Genomic DNA, 20,137 nt, shown 5'->3' on the forward strand with positions numbered 1-20,137 from the left:
AGGTGTGGTGTGGTGCTGAAAAAAATGTATATTCTGTTGATCTGGGGTGGAGAGTTCTGTAGATGTCTATTAGGTCTACTTTGTGCAGAGCTGAGTTCAATTCCTGGATATCCTTGTTAACTTTCTGTCTCATTGATCTGTCTAATGTTGACAGTGGGGTGTTAAAATCTCCCATTATTATTGTGTGGGAGTTTAAGTCCCTTTGTAGGTCACTCAGGACTTGCTTTATGAATCTGGGTGCTCCTGTGTTGGGTGCATATATATTTAGGATAGTTAGCTCTTCTTGTTGAATTGATCCCTTTACCATTATGTAATGGCCTTCTTTGTCTCTTTTGACCTTTGTTGGTTTAAAGTCTATTTTATCAAAGACTAGGATTGCAACCCCTGCCTTTTTTTGTTTTCCAGTTGCTTGATAGATCTTCCTCCATCCCTTTATTTTGAGTCTATATGTGTCTCTGCACGTGAGATGGGTTTCCTGAATACAGCACACTGATGGGTCCTGACTCCTTATCCAGTTTGCCAGTCTGTGTCTTTTAATTGGAGCATTTATCCCATTTACATTTAACGTTAATATTGTTATGTGTGAATCTGATCTTGGAAGAATCAATATCGTGAAAATGGCTATATTGCCCAAGGTAATTTATAGATTCAATGCCATCCCCATCAAGCCACCAATGACTTTCTTCAAAGAATTGGAAAAAACTACTTTAAAGTTCATATGGAACCAAAAAAGAGCCCGCATCGCCAAGTCAATCCTAAGCCAAAAGAACAAAGCTGGAGGCATCACGCTACCTGACTTTAAACTATACTACAAGGCTACAGTAACCAAAACAGCATGGTACTGGTACCACAACAGAGACATAGATCAATGGAACAGAACAGAGCCCTCAGAAATGATGCCACATATCTACAACTATCTGATCTTTGACAAACCTGACAAAAACAAGAAATGGGGAATGGATTCCCTATTTAATAAATGGTGCTGGGAAAACTGGCTAGCCATATGTAGAAAGCTGAAACTGGATCCCTTCCTTACACCTTATACAAAAATTAATTCGAGATGGATTAAAGACTTAAATGTTAGACCTAAAACCATTAAAATCCTACAAGAAAACCTAGGCAATACCATTCAGGACATAGGCGTGGGCAAGGACTTCATGTCTAAAACACCAAAAGCAATGGCAACAAAAGCCAAAATTGACAAATGGGATCTCATTAAACTAAAGAGCTTCTGCACAGCAAAAGAAACTACCATCAGAGTGAACAGGCAACCTACAGAATGGGAGAAAATTTTTGCAACCTACTCATCTGACAAAGGGCTAATATCCAGAATCTACAATGAACTCAAACAAATTTACAAGAAAAAAACAAACAACCCCATCAAAAAGTGGGCAAAGGACATGAACAGACACTTCTCAGAAGAAGACATTTATGCAGCCAAAAAACACATGAAGAAATGCTCATCATCACTGGCCATCAGAGAAATGCAAATCAAAACCACAGTGAGATACCATCTCACACCAGTTAGAATGGCCATCATTAAAAAAGCAGGAAACAACAGGTGCTGGAGAGGATGTGGAGAAATAGGAACACTTTTACACTGTTGGTGGGACTGTAAACTAGTTCAACCATTGTGGAAGTCAGTGTGGCGATTCCTCAGGGATCTAGAACTAGAAATACCATTTGACCCAGCCATCCCATTACTGGGTATATACCCAAAGGACTATAAATCATGCTGCTATAAAGACACATGCACACGTATGTTTACTGTGGCACTATTCACAATAGCAAAGAGTTGGAACCAACCCAAATGTCCAACAACAATAGACTGGATTAAGAAAATGTGGCACATATACACCATGGAATACTATGCAGCCATAAAAAATGATGAGTTCATGTCCTTTGTAGGGACATGGATGAAACTGGAAAACATCATTCTCAGTAAACTATCGCAAGGACAAAAAACCAAACACCGCATGTTCTCACTCATAGGTGGGAATTGAACAATGAGAACTCATGGACACAGGAAGGGGAACATCATACTCCGGGGACTGTTGTGGGGTGGGGGGAGGGGGGAGGGACAGCATTAGGAGATATACCTAATGCTAAATGACGAGTTAATGGGTGCAGGAAATCAACATGGGACATGGATACATATGTAACAAACCTGCACATTGTGCACATGTACCCTAAAACCTAAAGTATAATAAAAAAAAGAAAAAAAAAGTGAACACACACACACACACAAAAAGAATTCCAAACTTACACAATATTTTTCAGACAAAAGAGGAAAAGAGAAATCTTTCCCAAATGATTGTATAAGACTAGCATTATTCTGATACCAAAACCTGACAAGGATAGTATTGAAAAAAAGAAACTAGAAGGCAAACCTCAACTATGAACATGGATGCCAAAATCCTAAATGAAGTACCAGCAAACCGAGTTAAGACTCATAAAAGAAATTTATCTCAAGAGTGAAAATGTATTTTATTATTAGAAAATCAATATAATTTGCCATATTAACAGATAAAGGAGGAAAATCATATGATCATTTCAATACATATAGATACTCTGATTTAAATTTTTAAATATTCATTTATTTTTTAAAAGAATTAAATCAATTTATAAATAGAAGAAAAGGACCTTAACCTGATGAAGTATATCTTTTTAAACAACACATAAAGTATCATTCTTAATGGTGGCCTCTTTCAATCTTTACTTAGAAATAGAGCAAGGCTACCTGTTATCATAATTCCATTTGATATTTCACGGTAGGACCAGCTGGTGCATTAAGTCAAGGAATAGAAATAACATGTGAGAACTGGCAAAAAATAAATAAGTAAATAAATGGAATTGTCATTATATGCAGGGGATATAATACATAGGCAATACAAAGGATTTTACACATATGTAATTTGAATGAATATAAAAGTTTTCTGATATGGTAGAATATATAAATCAATATTAAAAACCAGCTTTTGCCAGGTGCAGTGGCTCACACCTGTAATCCCAGCACTTTGTGAGGCTGAGGCAAGTGGATCACCTGAGGTCAGGAGTTCGAGACCAGCCTGGCCAACATGGTGAAACCCAGTCTCTACTAAAAATACAAAAATTAGCCAGGCATGGTGGCGTGCACCTGTAATCCCAACTACTTGGGAGGCCGAGGCAGGAGAATTGCTTGAACTCTGGAGGTGGAGATTGCAGTGAGCCAAGATCACATCATTGCACTCCGGCCTGGGTGAAAAGAATGAAACTCCATCTCAAAAACAAAAAGGAAAAAAAGAAACCAGTTTTTTAAACAATATTAAAAACAAGAAATAAAAGAAATAAATGCAATTTTTTTTACAGAGTGTATGTATTATGTGCACACTTTTCAGCTTCTGGTAGTGCTAGATTCACTTAGATCAGACCAGCCATCTTGTTAACAACTATAAACTCTGGGCAAAATGTAAAGAGCAACTTTTTAAGTCTCAGAAAGACAAAGAGAGGTAGCCAGGAACTGAATAGGCATCCCGCGTGTGGAAGATGGGCTCGTGCTGGGTGAGCACAACATGGACCCAGCTTTTCCCAAGGTTTGACACGTGGGAAACGGATCTCATGCAGAGAACAGCAATCTCAGTGGGCAGGACTTAGACGTCAGAGTTCGGGCCACCAGGGCCTCTGGAAATTGAGGGTGAAAATATCAGAAAGGAAAAAACTAACACAGAATTGGTCTCCCAGAAGGAGAAAAGCAAGGAAATGAGGGATACACACACACACACACACACACACACACACACATACACACATATATGAAGAATTATTGGTAGAAAATTGTCTAAATTTGACCAAAACATCAACCCACAGCCGCAAGAATCTCAACAAATCCCAGTCAAGATAAACACAAAGAAAGCCACACTTCAGCACCTCCTAATCAAACTGATGAAAAAAAATAAAGAAATAAAATTTTAATCCTCCAGGGCGACTTCACCATTTGGTCACGAAAGATTAGCTGGCATAGAATTTGTCTTCTCACCTCAACCGGTTAGAAACTGTTAAATATAGAAAACAACTGTTTCGTGTGCTGGGGCAAACGATGATGCAGGAAGGTAATCAGTGAGATTAAACAAACACACAGAGAAAATCCTGCAATCGCGCTGGCTTCCTCAGGGTGGACCAGAGCTGTCTCGATGGTGTGAGGAGAGGGAGGGGGAGGCTGGGGAGGCCACAGCAGCTGGAGTTTGCAGGTGGATGATCCAGGAAGAAGAAGCCACGCAGAGAGAGAGCTCAGAAACCTTCAAAAAGCTCTCCTTGAGACCCTGGCTGGACGCTAATCTACACACACATCAGGGCAAACAACACAAAGCCAGTGAGCTTGGGAGCTATAAAGAGAAAAATTCCCAGATCTCACTCAGGGATGGAAGATATTTTAATTCCATCCTGCGAAAGACTTTGTTGAACACATGGAGCAATCACTAGAGACCCTGAAAGGGCCAGGCTGCAGGTGTGGGGCTAATTTGTTTCTGGAGTAACAACTGCACTGGACTCTTCTAACAAGCACAAATACAGCCTCAAAGAGACCAACCAACCTGATCCACCAGGAAACTAACCGCCTGTCTAAACAAATTTCAATGCTCTTAAACGGAAGACAACGAAACTGAAACAATCAATGATGGAAAAAGCAAATTGCCTGGCATCCAGTAAAAAATTACAAGCCATAAATAAGCCAAAGAATTCAATTCCTAGAAACACGCCAGTCCCTCACACAACTGAAAAATCAGCATTGTAAGGATTTAAATTTGCTCTTTTTTTTTTTTTTTTTTTTTTTTTTTTTGAGACAGAGTCTCACTCTGTCACCCAGGCTGGAGTGCAACGGCATGATCTTGGCTCACTGCAACCTCTCCCTCCCGGGTTCAATCAGTTCTCCTGCCTCAGCCTCCCAAGTAGCTGGGATTACAGGTGCCTGCCACCACACCCAGCTAATTTTTGTATTTTTAGTAGAGATGGGGTTTAACCATATTGGCCAGGCTGGTCTTGAACTCCACCCACCTCAGCCTCCCAAAGTGCTAGGATTACAGGCATGAGCCACTGAGCCCAGCCCAATTTGCTCAGATATTTAAAGGAAAATATGAACATGGAGGAAAATTGAAAGTATCAATTAGGGCCAATAGCAACATCTAGAACCAAAAAATGTAATCTCTAAAATAAAACTTTCACAAGATAAGGTTAACAACATATTAGATACTGGAGAGCAAAAGATTCACTCAAAAACATAGCAATAGGAACTATACAGCATGAATCAGGGAGGGAAAAAAGATTTTAAAAACAAACAAAAAAGACTGAACAGAGCCTCACTAATCTGTAAGACAATATCAAATCATTTGAAACAACCAGTTGGAGGCCCTGAAGGAAGAGGAACAGAGACAAAAAGAAAGTTTACTTAAAGAAATAACAGACTTAACATTTTTCAAACTTAATGAAAACTGTAAATGTACAAAGAAATAGCTCAATATAAAAGAAAAAATCATGCAAAGGCACAACCTAATCAACACTGCTGAAAACCAGTGAGAAAGAGAAAAATCTTAAAGGAAATTCAGGAGGTGGGGGAAACATTTATGTATGGAGGAACAAAGAGAAAAAATATAGGAGACATATCATCTGAAACTACATAAGTCAGAGAACGAGAATGACAACTTTAAAGTGCTAAAAAAAAAATCAACCTAAAATTCTATACCCAGTAAGAAAATCCTATAAAATGAAGGTTAAATAAAAACTTCCTCACACAGACAAAAATTGGGAGAATTTGTTGCCACTAGGTATGCACTGTTTTTAAAAAGTTTTAAAAAGTTATTTAGGTGAAATAATAATGATGCCAGACAGAAACATGGATCCACACAAAAGAATGAAGAGCAGTGGAAATGATAAATAGGTGGATAGACTGAAAAATATCTTTTTCTGATTTTAAAGTTTTCTTTTTTTAGAAAACTGGATGTCTAAAGGAAGAGCACTTATTGGGAGATTTATGACATATATAGAAGTAAAATATGTAGGCCCACTATTGCACAAAGGACAGAAAGAGGAAGGCTGTAAAGTTCTTACACCATAGATAAAGTGAAATGATGTTACTTGAAGGCAGAGACTGATGAGTCAAAGGCACATATTGTAAACCCTAAAGCAACCATTAAAATTTTTTAAAGTTGTAGCAAAATAATAATAATAATAATAATAATGCAGATAAAATGGAATCATAAAAAATAATCCAAAAGAATGAAGAAAGAGAAAGGATCAATAAAAATAAAATAAAATAATAGTAATAAAATACAACAAATACAAAACAAATAGCAGGGTGGTAGATTTAAACCAACCATACTGATAACTACATAAAATGTAATTGTCACTCAGGATGGCTTCTGTCTACAACAACCTATTTTGAATATAAAAGCACACATATGGAGACCAAGGCAGGAAGATCACGAGGTCAGGAGATCGAGACCATCCTGGCTAACACAGTGAAACCTCATCTCTACTACAAATACAAAAACAAAATTAGCTAGGCACGTGGTGGCAGATGCCTGTAGTCCCAGCTACTCAGGAGGCTGAGGCGGGAGAATGACGTGAACCTGGGAGGTGGAGTTTGCAGTGAGCTGAGATCATGCCACTGCACTCCAGCCTGGGCAATAGAATGAGACTCCATTGAAAAAAAAAAAAAAAAAAAGCACACATATATAATTCTGAACTAATACATGAAAGGAAAAAAAGATACACACAAAGATTAAAATTAGAAGGCTGGAAAATATATGCCATGCAAAACTCTATGCATAGGAAATATGGATACTACTAGGGATAAAGGGAGACACTTTATAACAATAAATGGGTCAATTTATTTGAAAGCTATAATAATTCTAAACATGAACATATACCTAATAACAGAACTTCAAAATTCATGACAGAACTGAAAGGAGAAATAGACAGAACCACAATTATACTTGGAGATTGAAGGGTCTTCTCATGTTAATTAACAGACAGAATATCAGTGAAGATGCAGAAGATTTAAACAAATAACATTATCAACCAAGAAGTGCCAGTTGACACTTGTAGAACATGCTACCTGATGACAAGAGAATACACGTTCTGTTCAAATAAACATGGAACATTCACCAAGATAGACCATAAAATAAGTCTCAATATTTTTTTTTAAAAATTGCAATTATAATAAAACAAAAATTTTACAAACACTGAATTAAATTAGAAATCAGTAACAAAGTTTGAAAAATTCTCCAAATATTTGGAAATTAAACAATACACATCAAAATAATCCATGGGTCAAAGAAGCTATTCCAAAGGAAATTGAAAAATGATTTATGCTACATTTAAAAAAGGAAAATTATTAAAATTTGTAGGTTGCAGCTCATGCAGTATGTAAAGGAAAACTAAGAGCTTTAAATGTTTATATTGGAAAATTAGAAAGGCCTAATGTTGATAAGCCTGTTTTGTACCTTAAGAAGCTGAGAAAAAGAGCATATTAAAAGCAAAGTAATTAAAAGAAAGGAAATTATAAAATTAGTAGCAAAAATAAATAAAGTAGTAACAAGAAAATTAGAGAAAATCAATGAAACCAACATCTGTGTCTTAGAAACAATCAACTAGCTAAGCTGATGAATACAATAAGGTAGAAGATGCAAATTTACCATATTAGGAATGAAATATATGACATCACTGTAGGAATGAAATATATAGCATCACTATAGATCCCATGATAATTAAAATAATAATATGGGATTATTATGAAAAAATGTTTATGCCATTCAATGCAACCACTTCAGTGAAATAGACAAATTCCTTGAAATATTCAAATTGCCAAAACTGACTCAGAAAGAAATGGAAAATATGAACAGCCCTATAATGATCACAGAAATTAAAATCACAATTAAAAATCTTCCCACAAAGGTAACTCCAGGCCCAGATGTCTTCACTGAGTAATTATATTGCATGCTAGGAACAAGTAAAATGAATTCTATACAATTACTTTCAGAAAATGAAGGAAAAACGAACTCTTCTCCATTCATTTTATAAAGTTAACACTAACCATTACTAAAACCTGATACAGACATTGCAACAAAAGAAAACTACCCAACAATATTTCCCATATATATAGTTGTAAAAACCCTTAACAGGTCAAGTCCACCAACATATGAAAGTTGGTGTATCCCAGAAATGCAAGGTTGTTTTAATATTCAAAAAATCAAGGTGAGTCATCATACCAACAGCATATAGGAGAAAAATGATACACTTTTCTCCATAGAGGTAGAAAAAGCACATGGCCCAATTTAACACCCACTTGTAATAACAATTCTCTGTAAACTAGGAATAGAAAGAACGTCCTCGAAATAATAAAGAGCACCTAACAAAAACTTGCAGCTAACATATTTGATAATAAAAGACCAAATATTCTCCTCCAAGACTGAGCACAAATCAAGGATGTCTGCTTTCATCATTTATGCTCAGCATTGTACTGAAGGTCTTAGCCAATGCCAATACCAGGAGGCAATAAATTAAAATAAAAGGCATAACCAAGCAAGGTAGCTTATGTCTGTGATCCCAGCACTTTGGGAGGCCAAGGCAGGAGGATCCCTTGAGCTCAGGAGTTAGAGACCAGCCTGGGCAATATGGTGAAACCCCATCTCTACAAAAAATACAGTATCTGGGCATGGTGACACACGCCTGTGATCCCAGGTACTCAGAAGGCTGAGGTGGGAGAATCAATTGAGCCTGGGAGGTCGAGGCTGCAGTGAGCTGTGATCGTGACACTGCACTCCAGCCTGGGTGACAGAGTGAGACCCTGTCTCAAAAAAAATAATAATAAGGAGAAACAAAAGGCATCCATATTGGAAAAGAAGAAGCAAACTTCCCCCTTCACAGATAGTAGTCTTATATCTGACATAATTAACTCAAATGAATCATAGGGTTACATTAAGTACTGAAATTATAAAAGCTCTCAGAAAATATCTTTGTACCTTATGACAACAAAGATGTCTTAGATGTGACACAAAAAGCACAAACATCAAAGGAAATACTTATAAATTGGACTTCATAAAAATTTAAAACTTCTACTCTTCCAAAACATCATGGAGAAAATGAAAAGGCAAGCTACAAACTGTAGGATGATATCTGCAACACATATAGCTTGACAGAGACCTGGCATCAAGACATGTAAAGATTTCCTATAACTCAATTATAAGAAAACGAGTGAAAATGGATGAGGACTTTGAAAAGCCTCTTCCTAAGAGAAAACATAGGCAATAAGAACATGAAAAGATGCTGAACACCACTAGTCATCAGAGAAATGCAAATTAAAACCACACCTGTAGTCCCAACGACCCAGGAGACTGAAATGGAAGGATAGCTTGAGCCCAGGAGTTTCAGGCTGCAGTGAGCTATGTTCATACCACCGCACTCTAGCCTGGGCAACAGAGTAAGACCTTCTCTTTAAAGAATAAAAATGAAACCACACTCAGATAACACTCTACACTCACTAAAATGGCAAAAATGTCATACCAAATGGAGAGAATGTGGAGTAGGTGGGACTTCAAGTAGCATAAAATGCTACAGTCACCTTCAAATTCATTAAATCTTAGTCATACACCTGCCCTATGACTCAGGCACTTTATAGCTTTATCCATAAAAGCCAAATACTGAATACAATCCAAATGACATCAGCAGGTGAATGTATAAAATTCTGGTATAAATGTCTGATGGAATACTACTCACTACGAAATGAGTAAGCATACAACATACAACAACATGATGAATCTAAAATCACCACACTGAATGAAGAACTCCAGACACACAGAATGCCTACTCTGACTCCATTTATAGAAAAGTCTAGAACAAATCAAACTAATCTCTAGTGACAGGAAGCAGACCATTGGTTGCGTAGGGCTTGGGGAGAAGGTTGGGGACTGGCTGAAAAGGGTCATGGTGGAATCTGAGGTGATAGAAATATTCTATATCTTGGCTGTGGTGCTGGTTACACTCATTTGTCAGAACTCATCAAACTGTACACTTAAAGTGACTGCATTATTGTATGTGTAGTGTATCTTCATAAAGTTGCTTTCAAAAGGAATAATAGACTTGACCAGACACATCACACAAGAAGGTATACATGTGGCCAGTAAGCATGGGAGAGGCCCTCAGCATCCTTAGTTACCAGGCAGATGCCTACAAAAATGGCGATGACCATCACTTCGTACCCACTTGGAAAGACCTAAATTAAGAGAGCTGACAGCAGCAAATGCAAGGGTGTGGACGATGAGGAATTCCAGACACTGGCTTCTAGGAGTATATACACTGGGCCCCCACTTGGAAAACTCTTTTACATTTCCTTACAAAGTAAAACATTTCTCCATTCTTTGAACCAGACATTCCACTTGGTTCAAAGTTACTCAAGAAAATGAAAATACATATCCACACAAAGAATTTGCACAGAATGTTCATAGCAGCTTCACCCATACTTGCCAAAAGCTAAAAGTATCCCAAATAACCATCAACAGGTGGATAGAACACAAATGATGGTATATTTATGCAATGAAACACCATTCTGTGATAAAAAGGAATTACTACAGAGGCACAAAACGGCACAGATGAATCCCTCACAAACATGATGTGGAACGACAGACGCCAGGTACCAAAGGACAAATGCTAGATAATTTCATTTATACGGAGTTCTCAAATGGGGAAACCTAATCTACAGTGACAAAAATCCAAATAGCCGTTGTGTCAACACGAGAAATGGGACAATTGCCCAGAAAGAGACGCCAGGGAATTTTCTTGATTGAGATCTTGTTACTCATGTGGACACGCACATCAAAACTCATTGAGCTGCACTCCAAATTCTGTGTAACTTATTGTATACAAATGGTACCTCAATGAGAAAAGCTCAGAAGCTAAGTTACAATAGCATCTGAAAAGATGAAGAAGTATATCTAACAAGCTGTAAAAGGTCTTTATTCAGAAAACTGTAAAACATTATTGAGGAATTTTAAATAAACTCTTAAAAATGGGGAAAAAAATCTGCATTCATTGGAGGATTCAATATTACCCAGATGTTAGTGCTCTCTGCATTTATAGATTCTATAAAATACCAATCAAAATCCCAAAAAGAACTTCTGTGGAACTGGGCATGGTAGTTCTAAAATGTATGCAGAAATCCAAAAGGCAAGAATAGACAAGATACTGTTGAGAAGCCAGAAAAACCTGAGAGAATTCGCTCTCGCAGACACCAAGACTTCTTACAAAGCTCCTGTAGTTAAGACAAGGCTGGCCAGGTGCCATGACACCCGCCTGTAATCCCAGCACTTTGAAAGGCTGAGGTGGGAGGATCGCTTGAGCCCAAGAGTTTGAGACCAGCCTGGGCAACATAGCAAGACCCTGTCTCTCCAAAATCAAAAATAAAATAAAAAACCTAACAGGGCAAGGTGGCACATGTCTGTGGTCCAGCTACTCTCAGGAGGCTGAGATAGGAGGATTACTCTCAGGAGGTTAAGGCTGCAGTGAGCCAAGATCATGCCACTGCACTCCAGCCTATGCAACAGAGCAAGAGAGACCCTGTCTCAAAAAAAGAAAAGAAAAGAAAAAGGTGGGCTTTTGGTGCAATGAGAGAGAATAAAGAGCCAGAAACAGGCCATTTATGTGTGGACACTGGATTCAGACGTGCCTAGCTCTGCACGATAACAGAAGGGAGAAATGGTTTGGGGACTGTTGGTTATCCACATGGGGAAAAAATGAAACTTGACCTCTTACCTCCCATAGCACACAAAAATTAATTCCAGACAGACTGAGATCCAAAAGTGAAAGTCAAAACACTTCATAAAGCTTTTAGAAGGGATATGAGAGAACTTCTCCATGACCTTCAGTTGAGAAAAGATTTTTGAACAAGATTCAAAATGCAATAACCATAAAGGAAAAGGTGGATGAATTTGGCCACATAAAAATTAAGTATTTCTGCTCATCCAAAAACACCAGTAAAAGAGTCCAAAGGCGAGATCAGCAGTGACAGAAAATATTTGCAACACATATAACTGACAACAGCCTCGTATCTAAAACATAACAAACTCCTTCAAATTCAGTAGGAAAATGGACCTGGCACTTGAATAAGCACAGCACAAATGAAGGTCTCCAACTGGCCGGTCAATGTAGACGGTGGTGCCTGAGAGTCATCAGGGAAATGCACATTACAATCTCAATGAGAAATCACGCACACCCACCAAATGAGCTAAAATACCAAGGACTAGTGGGAGCGCAGAGCAAGGGACCCCCTCATCCAATACTGTACACACTGAATCCACAGCAAAGAGATCCGATTGTCTGAGACATTGAAAGACTCACATACGCTATGACCAACAGTTTCACTCTGAGGTACACATTCAGCAGAAAGATTTGCACAAGAGCTCCAGCACCCAAACATTCTTTAGCAGCAAAACGGATAAATAAATCTTGGTACACAGCGATGAAAATGGATGCATTGCAGCTGCACACAATAGAATGGATTAATCTTTAAAATGCCATGTGGAGTCAAACAAGCCAAACACAAACGTCAGTACTGTATCATTTCATTTACATAAATATTTAGAACACGTAAAACTAAGCCATTATTTAAGGATACCTACCCAGGTGGCAAAGCTATAAAATGTTGTAAAATAAAATAAGCTGTATAAGGAAAGAAGCGATTGCATAAAGGTCAGGGTTGGGGGGAGCTGGGACGAAGAAGAGTAACTTGGGGGTGGGTCTGGCGGCTGGCTGGAAGTGGGAAAATGGGCATTGGCTGGAGGTGCCTTAGGTACAAGGAAGGTTCCCTTTTTAAGATGGGAGCTGGTGTAGCCCATCTGTGGCTGATGATCGTGACTCAGCAGGACACAAAGATGGTGACTCAGCAAGAAGGGAAGGAGGCTGGAGAGATGCCCTGCAGGGGACAAGAGGCATGGAAGTCCATGCACAAGTGGACCTTAGCTGACCTCAGGTGACCTTAGGTGGACCTTAGGTACCTGGGCCGTTCATCCAACAGAACATAGGTCCATGACAGAAGCTGACAGATACAGGGGAAAGCAGATGAGGGCAATTTCCTAGCTGGTCCCTTCTTTTTCAGAGAAATAAGAAACTAGGTGTATTAGTCCATTCTCACACTGCTATAAAGAACTACCTGAGACGGGGTAATTTATGAAGAAAAGAGGTTTAATTGACTCACAGTTCTGCAGGCTTAAAAGGAAGCATGGCTGGGAGGCCTCAAGAAACTTACAATCAGGGTGGAAGGCAAAAGGGACCCAGGCACGTCTTACATAGCAGAGCAGGAGAGAGAGAGAGTGAAGGAGGAAGTGCCATACACTTTTAAACAACCAGAGCTCATGAGAACTCACCCATTCTCATGAGAACAGCCTTGGGGAAATTCCCTCGTGATCCAATCACCTCCTACCAGGCCCCTCCTCCAATTCTACATGAGATTTGGGTGGGGACACAAATCCAAACCATATCACTAGGTCAGTGTCCCCATCATGCCAAGGGTTATGGAACCCCCTGGGTTTCTTTTTTTTTTTTTTTTTCTTTTTTTTGAGACAGAGTCTCACTCTGTTGCCCAGGCTGGAGTGCAGTGGCGCGGTCTCGGCTCACTGCAAGCTCTGCCTCCCGGGTTCATGCCATTCTCCTGCCTCAGCCTCCCCAGTAGCGGGGACTACAGGCACCCACTACCACGCCCAGCTAACTTTTTGTATTTTTAGTAGAGACAGGGTTTCACCGTGTTAGCCAGGATGGTCTCGATCTCCTGATCTCGTGATCTGCCTGCCTCGGCCTCCCAAAGTGCTGGGATTACAGGCGTGAGCCACCGCGCCCGGCCAGAACCCCCTGGGTTTTCTCAACATCACTGGGCAGGTCCTGAGACCAGGTGGACCAGCCCTACCCAGGCCTGCTGAAATGCCAGTGGCTATAGCATCTCTGGGAACTGGAGGGGTCCACACAAAAGACCACAAGGAAGCCAAGATGTCTAACACCAGGATCAAGGGTGTAAGGGCAATCACCCAAACCTGCAGAAATAAATCCCTGGAGAGAAATGCATGAAAAACATCATCTGTGTTGCCGAAAATGTACCCAAGCAAACTCCTGGGAATTAAATACTCAAAGTGGCCCATGCTCACGTTGAAGGCATCAGGCAGACGCTGAGTACCTCACATCTGTGAGGACAGGAAGGAGGAGAGAATGCATTCTGAAAGCCCCAGGTTCAAGTCCTATGCAAAATGTGCCTCTAGAGCTGAAGTGATAAAATCAGGGAACTTGGTAAATACCAGCTGCTGCACTCCCAGCTATTTTCAGCTTTCTGAAAAGAAAATGGGGTCAGAACCCCAGTATTGCTTCCCCCTGCAGAGTGGCAGCCGCCCAGGAGAGGGCCCGGGCTGGAGTATAAGCCCTGAAATGCAGGAGGAGCCTCACTTTGCAGATTTATTGAAGCATAGTCACCGGCTTCAAAAACAGCTAACTTCAGGGACATTTTGGAGCACTGAAATGAACTTATTTGAAAATTGCAAGAACCACATGAAAATACAGTGACATTTAATGATAAAGTTTATGGATTCAAAGCAAAAACGTCACCTTTAGAAAAGCGAAACCAGAAGCCGCTCACCAGTGGTGTTTAGTGGGGGTTATCATTTGAATCCTACAGAAGAATCATTAAGGTTCTGGGAGGGACATCTGTGGATGTGAGGAAAAAGTCATCATTATTTTGAAATATTTGATATAAAAAGTTCAATTAGATTCAAAATCCATTTGCATTATCACAAAAAATTCTAACATTATATTTGTCAACGAAAGAAAAAGACGGTTGTTAGATTAGAAGAATGAGTTCAATTCAGAGCAACTGGATTATTCGAATTCTGGTTTATGGAGAGAAAGGAGGTTTTACCAGGCTGAAAAGCAGCCACCACACTCTCCACCCATTTGTTCTCAGCCCTTGCTAGAGTTTCTTATCCTCAATCTGGGGAGGTCAACCCAGAAATTATCCCGGGCCATTTCACGTATAAGCCGATGTAAAGAAAACTCAAGTGCAGGCTCAGTTTCTGATTTTAAATTTGTGAAAGGGTTTTATTTGGAAGCTTTACATAAATTCAATATTCAATACCTTCCCTACTTCTTAGCATTTTTTTCTTAACATTATCTATGAAAACCTGTGGACATTTTCACCAAGGTTTAGGGACCCAAGTCCCCTGCAGTTTGTCCTGGTGCAGTGCACAGCCCCGGCCATGTTCCGTGTCTGCCAGGACGTAAGCAAGGCTCAGAAGCTTGTGAGTTTCAGGCCGAGGGTTAGGAAGGTGGGCCCTGACCACAGACAGGCTGGATGTAAAACCCCACTCTTCACCCAGAGGCTGTCGGGCAAGCAACCCAGCCACTCCAAGCCTCAGTTTCCTCATGTGCAAAATGGGACAAATAACCTAAGAGGGTTTAGTTAACATTACACAGGCAAACTCTGACCCAAAATGACCGCTCAATCCACATCCAAAACCACTTTGTAGAAGGAAGGCAGAACCAGGCTGCTAGCTGAAGCAGTGTCCACAGGAAATGGGAGGCCACGTGACCGGGCACTCCGGCAGCGACACTGCTCCAAGCCCACCACACACACCACAGTGACCCAGGAGATGCAGCTGGGTCGGGGCCTGGTCTGAAGTGACCTCTGCAGGCTCGGACCCCACACAGGACACACCCGAACCTGCTGCTCTCCACTCTCGCCAGGCTCTGCCCAGGCTCACCTGGGTCTGGGCCGAGTGTCACCCCGTGTTCTCACTCTCACCAGGGGCCTGGAGGTCTAGTTGGGCCCGATGATTATGGATGCAGACGGGGCCGCCGGAGCAGCTGCCTCTCCCGGCAGTCACCTTGTGACATCACCGCTCACCCCACTCTGGCTAAAGCCAGCCCCATAGAGCCCCGGAGCATGCGACGAGGAGCTCCAGGGGCCCTGCCAGGCCCGTTCCAGCCGGGGCTTGCTGCCCGCCACAGCACTCAGGTGTCTCAGAAGGCACCGCCCTCCAGTCCCTCCCAGGGTGGTGTGCACAGCAGGCACCACAGAGCTGGCAGGCCATGGTGGGGGCAAGCCACGGTGACCACCACCCAACGTGGCCGTGGGCTAGAGAACAAAAGCTCATCTTTCATCGCATGGGCCTGCAGGGAGGCTGGGGCCTTGCTGATCCCGGAGGGGTGGGGGACACAGGCTGAGAGGTACACAACCCCCAGGAAGGGGACTGTGGCCTGAGAGGTACAAACACAATACACGTATCACATCATATGCACACATATCCCGTACACACCCACACCACACACACGACATGCACACATACCCCTCACACACACATCATATCACATGCACATATACCCCATACACACACACCACACACCATATCACAGGCACACATACCCCACACACGCACACCACACACGTCCCATATACACATGCTCCCCACACACACCACATACCACGCTCGGTCTCCACTTGCATTTCCTTGGCTGTGCACAGCCATGGCCGTACCTATCCCTAAAGGGCTGTGTGGTGCTCCACGTCTGACAGGGGCAGGTGAGCTAGACTCACAGCACGGGCGGCCCACAAGCTGGACAGGCCACTCACCCAGTCAGGCAGCCTTGTCTAGTCTTCCTTTTGAGCCTCACTGTTCTTGGTCCCTGCACTGTACTCCTCTCTGGGAGCTGTGCCTCACCTGGTGGCCCCGCCAGCCTGCCGGGTGTGTGGCACTGTGTCTGCTGCACTGGGAGAAGCCTTAGAGCTCCATCACCGGCCACAGCCACACATGGCAGAGCTTAGAGTTTGGCCTGCAGAGGCGTCCCCAAATGTCCTGGGCCTGGGAAAAGGTCCCTTCCCCTTCCCACCCACACCCACTCCCCAGAGAGAGTAGCAAACTGGAAGGTCTGCATCTCACAACTAGGAGCCCTCCAGGGGACAGGCAGCCTGAGTGCAGGCACCTGCTCCCACCCTCTGTCCCCCCCGTGGTTTGGGGCAGCTGAGCTGCAGGGGGAGCTGCATTCATCCATCCCCAGGATGGGGAGGAGGTGGGTGTGCCCTTGGGGCAGAGGAGCCTTGTGGAGAAGGCAGTGAGGATGGAACTCACTGTTGCTGGTTTTGCAGGAACTCTACACCCTCAAGAGAAGTAGGGCAGGAGGAGAGAGGCACGTGCACACTTAGGGTGCTGCCTTCCATGGACCTGTTCTCCCAGAGGAAGGCCCAGCCTCCTACCCTCTACTCAGGCCTGGCATCAGTGCTCCACGGGCCACATAAGCATATATAGGTCAGTTCTCAGGAATCAAGTCCTGGGTTTTCTAAAACATCCAGAGGGCATCTCCAGGCTTCCAGTCCTTGGCTTACAGTGGGCACCACTACGTGGAGACTGAATGTGTGGATGGATGGATGGATGGATGGATGGATGGATGGAAAAATAGATGGATGGGTGCATTGATGGATGAATAGAAGGTAGACAGGTGGATAAATGGATGGATAGGATGGATGGATGGATGGATGGATGGATGGATGGATGGATAGGATGGTGGGTGGATGATTGGATGGATGGATGGATGGATGGATGGATGGATGGATGGATGGATGGGATGGGTGGATGGATGATTGGATGGATGGATGGATGGATGGATGGATGGATGGATGGATGGATGATGGTGGATGGATGGATGGATGGATGGATGGATGGATGGATGGATGGATGGATAGACAGGATGGGTGGGTGGATGATTGGATGGATGGATGGATGGATGGGTGGATGGGATGGGTGGATGGATGATTGGATGGATGGATGGATGGGTGGATGGATAGACAGGATGGGTGGGTGGATGATTGGATGGATGGATGGATGGATGGATGGATGGATGGATAGATAGGATGGGTGGGTGGATGATTGGATGGATGGATGGATGGATGGATGGATGGATGGATGGATGGATGGATGCATGGATGGATGGATGGATGATGAATGGATAGATGAATAGTAGATGCACAGATGGATGAGTGAATGGGGGGCTTTGCATGCACTCTCACAATTGCCCACCATAAGGAAGCCACAGAAGACATAGCCCAGGACTTCACCAGGACCATTTTGGTGGCTGGTGGAGCTGGCATCTGATTGGGGCTTCCAACGACCATAGGTTGGTGACAAGCAGTGGGCAGGAGCCGCACATCAGGAAAGACACAGCGCGAGGGACTTCCTCCCTGTTATATTATTAAATCCAAAAAAGAAGTCTAGACAGTAAGTCCTTTTATATTTTACCCTCCACACCCAAGCCACAGTGAGCCCAAAGCCCCCAAGCGGAGTGGGTTGAGCTAGAATGCACAGCAGCTGCCAAATGCTCAAGCCAGCCCCTCTAGTGACCCTGCCTGTCTCATCATGGCCCCTGCTCTAAGCCTGCACAGGGCTACAGTTCTAACAGCCAGCCCTTGAGCTTTCTGTAAACATCAATAGCCCCAGCACCTCCTGCCACCTGGATTCCATCTTTGTCTCCACCCACAGATCTGCATTTCCTCCAGGCCCCTCCTGCCATGGCCGGCATCCCCATCCCTATGCCCCCGGGCACTACTGCAGCCTGAGGCCTTAGCTCCAGCTTGTAGGAGTGGCTGCAGGCACAGTAAGCCCACGTCTTCCAGGCTTACCACAGTGATGCTGTGTGTAATGTACTTGGACTTCAGGTTCACACTGCTGCCCACTGCAGAAGGGGCCAGGGAGAGAGGGCATCCCACCCCGCTACTGCTTTTTGGAGACCAGCTGAGCAGTTTGTATCAAAAGTATTATAAATGTACATACTTTTCATCCCAGTGTATCCGCTTTTAAGAATTTACCCTGGAGAGACTGTCACGAATTTGCATGAAAATGTACTAGAAGGTAGTCACGTCAGCTATTTCTATAAGATTAAAACAGGAGGAGTCATTTAAATGGCACATCCATAAGATGGATGGCTGTAGCCGTCATAACTCAGGCTATGGACAAATGCATGTGACATGAGAAAACTTTAAAATATGATATAATAAAGTCAAAAGTGCAATCTCAAATCATCTGCAATTAAGTTTTCAACATCGGTATATATTGCGTGAGTGTGTGCTCAAGCAAAGGCATTTGAGTAAAAACCAGAAAGAGGTTTAGAAAACATTAGCAGTTGTCAGTAGGAAGTGAAAATGCAAGAGGCTTTTGTTTCTTTTGGCTGCCCCCAGTGTTTTCCAGGCATCATATAAGGAGCATGCATTACCTTTGCATCCAGAAAAACAACTATTTTAAGAAATTAGTAGGATCCGGTCTAGGCCCCACATCACAACTTATTCCTAGGTACCCAGGGCTGGCAGGCCCCAGGCGCAGAGTGTGCAGACCTCCATTTGCAGGAAATACAAGGAAGACATTCAGGTCACCAGGAAAATCACAGCAAATGCACCACGCTTGCTCTGTGCCCACTCTGTGCCCAGTACCTTCCTTAATTAACTCATCCGCCTCCCAGAACCACTCTGAGGAACGGCCTGCAGGTCTCCTTTTACAGATGAACGACTTGAAGCACAGAGAGGTGAGTAACGTGGCCTGGGTGGGACCAGGTGGTCAGTCCTTCCTTCCACGTGGCCCAGATGAGGGGACATCATGCAGGGGAGCTCTGGCCGAAGGTGGCAACAGGACCCTGGACCCAGCCAGAGAAAGCAGAGGCCCCCAAGAGAGGGGCTGGTGTTTGCTGGCCCCTTCACCCGTGAGGCTGGGCCGGGGCAGGTGGCAGGTTCGCTGCGGAGGACGCCAGGCCCCGCCCAGTGAGAGGCAGCTGTCCCAGCCACCCTGTCCACAGGGTCCTAGCTGCTTGGCGTCCCCCTCCTCACCCCCAGACCTCAGCCACAGACCAGGTGCTGTGGTCTTCCTCACCCCCACATGCACCTGGTGAGGAAGGGGTGACTAAACAAACGCCTTCTGAAGGTTGGAATAAGCACATGTACCCCAGAATGTTGGCAGATCCTTGTCCTCACAAGAGTGGGTCAGGAAAGCCCAGGCGAGGGCTGAGTGGTGGCTGGAGATGGAACAGTCAAGACAGGGGACAGCCCACGGTTTCTGTTGTGCCTATCCGAGGCATGGGGGTCTCTGGAGCAGAGAAAGAG

Source organism: Nomascus leucogenys, chromosome 7b, assembly GCF_006542625.1.
Source record: "Nomascus leucogenys isolate Asia chromosome 7b, Asia_NLE_v1, whole genome shotgun sequence".
Lineage (NCBI taxonomy): Eukaryota > Metazoa > Chordata > Mammalia > Primates > Hylobatidae > Nomascus > Nomascus leucogenys.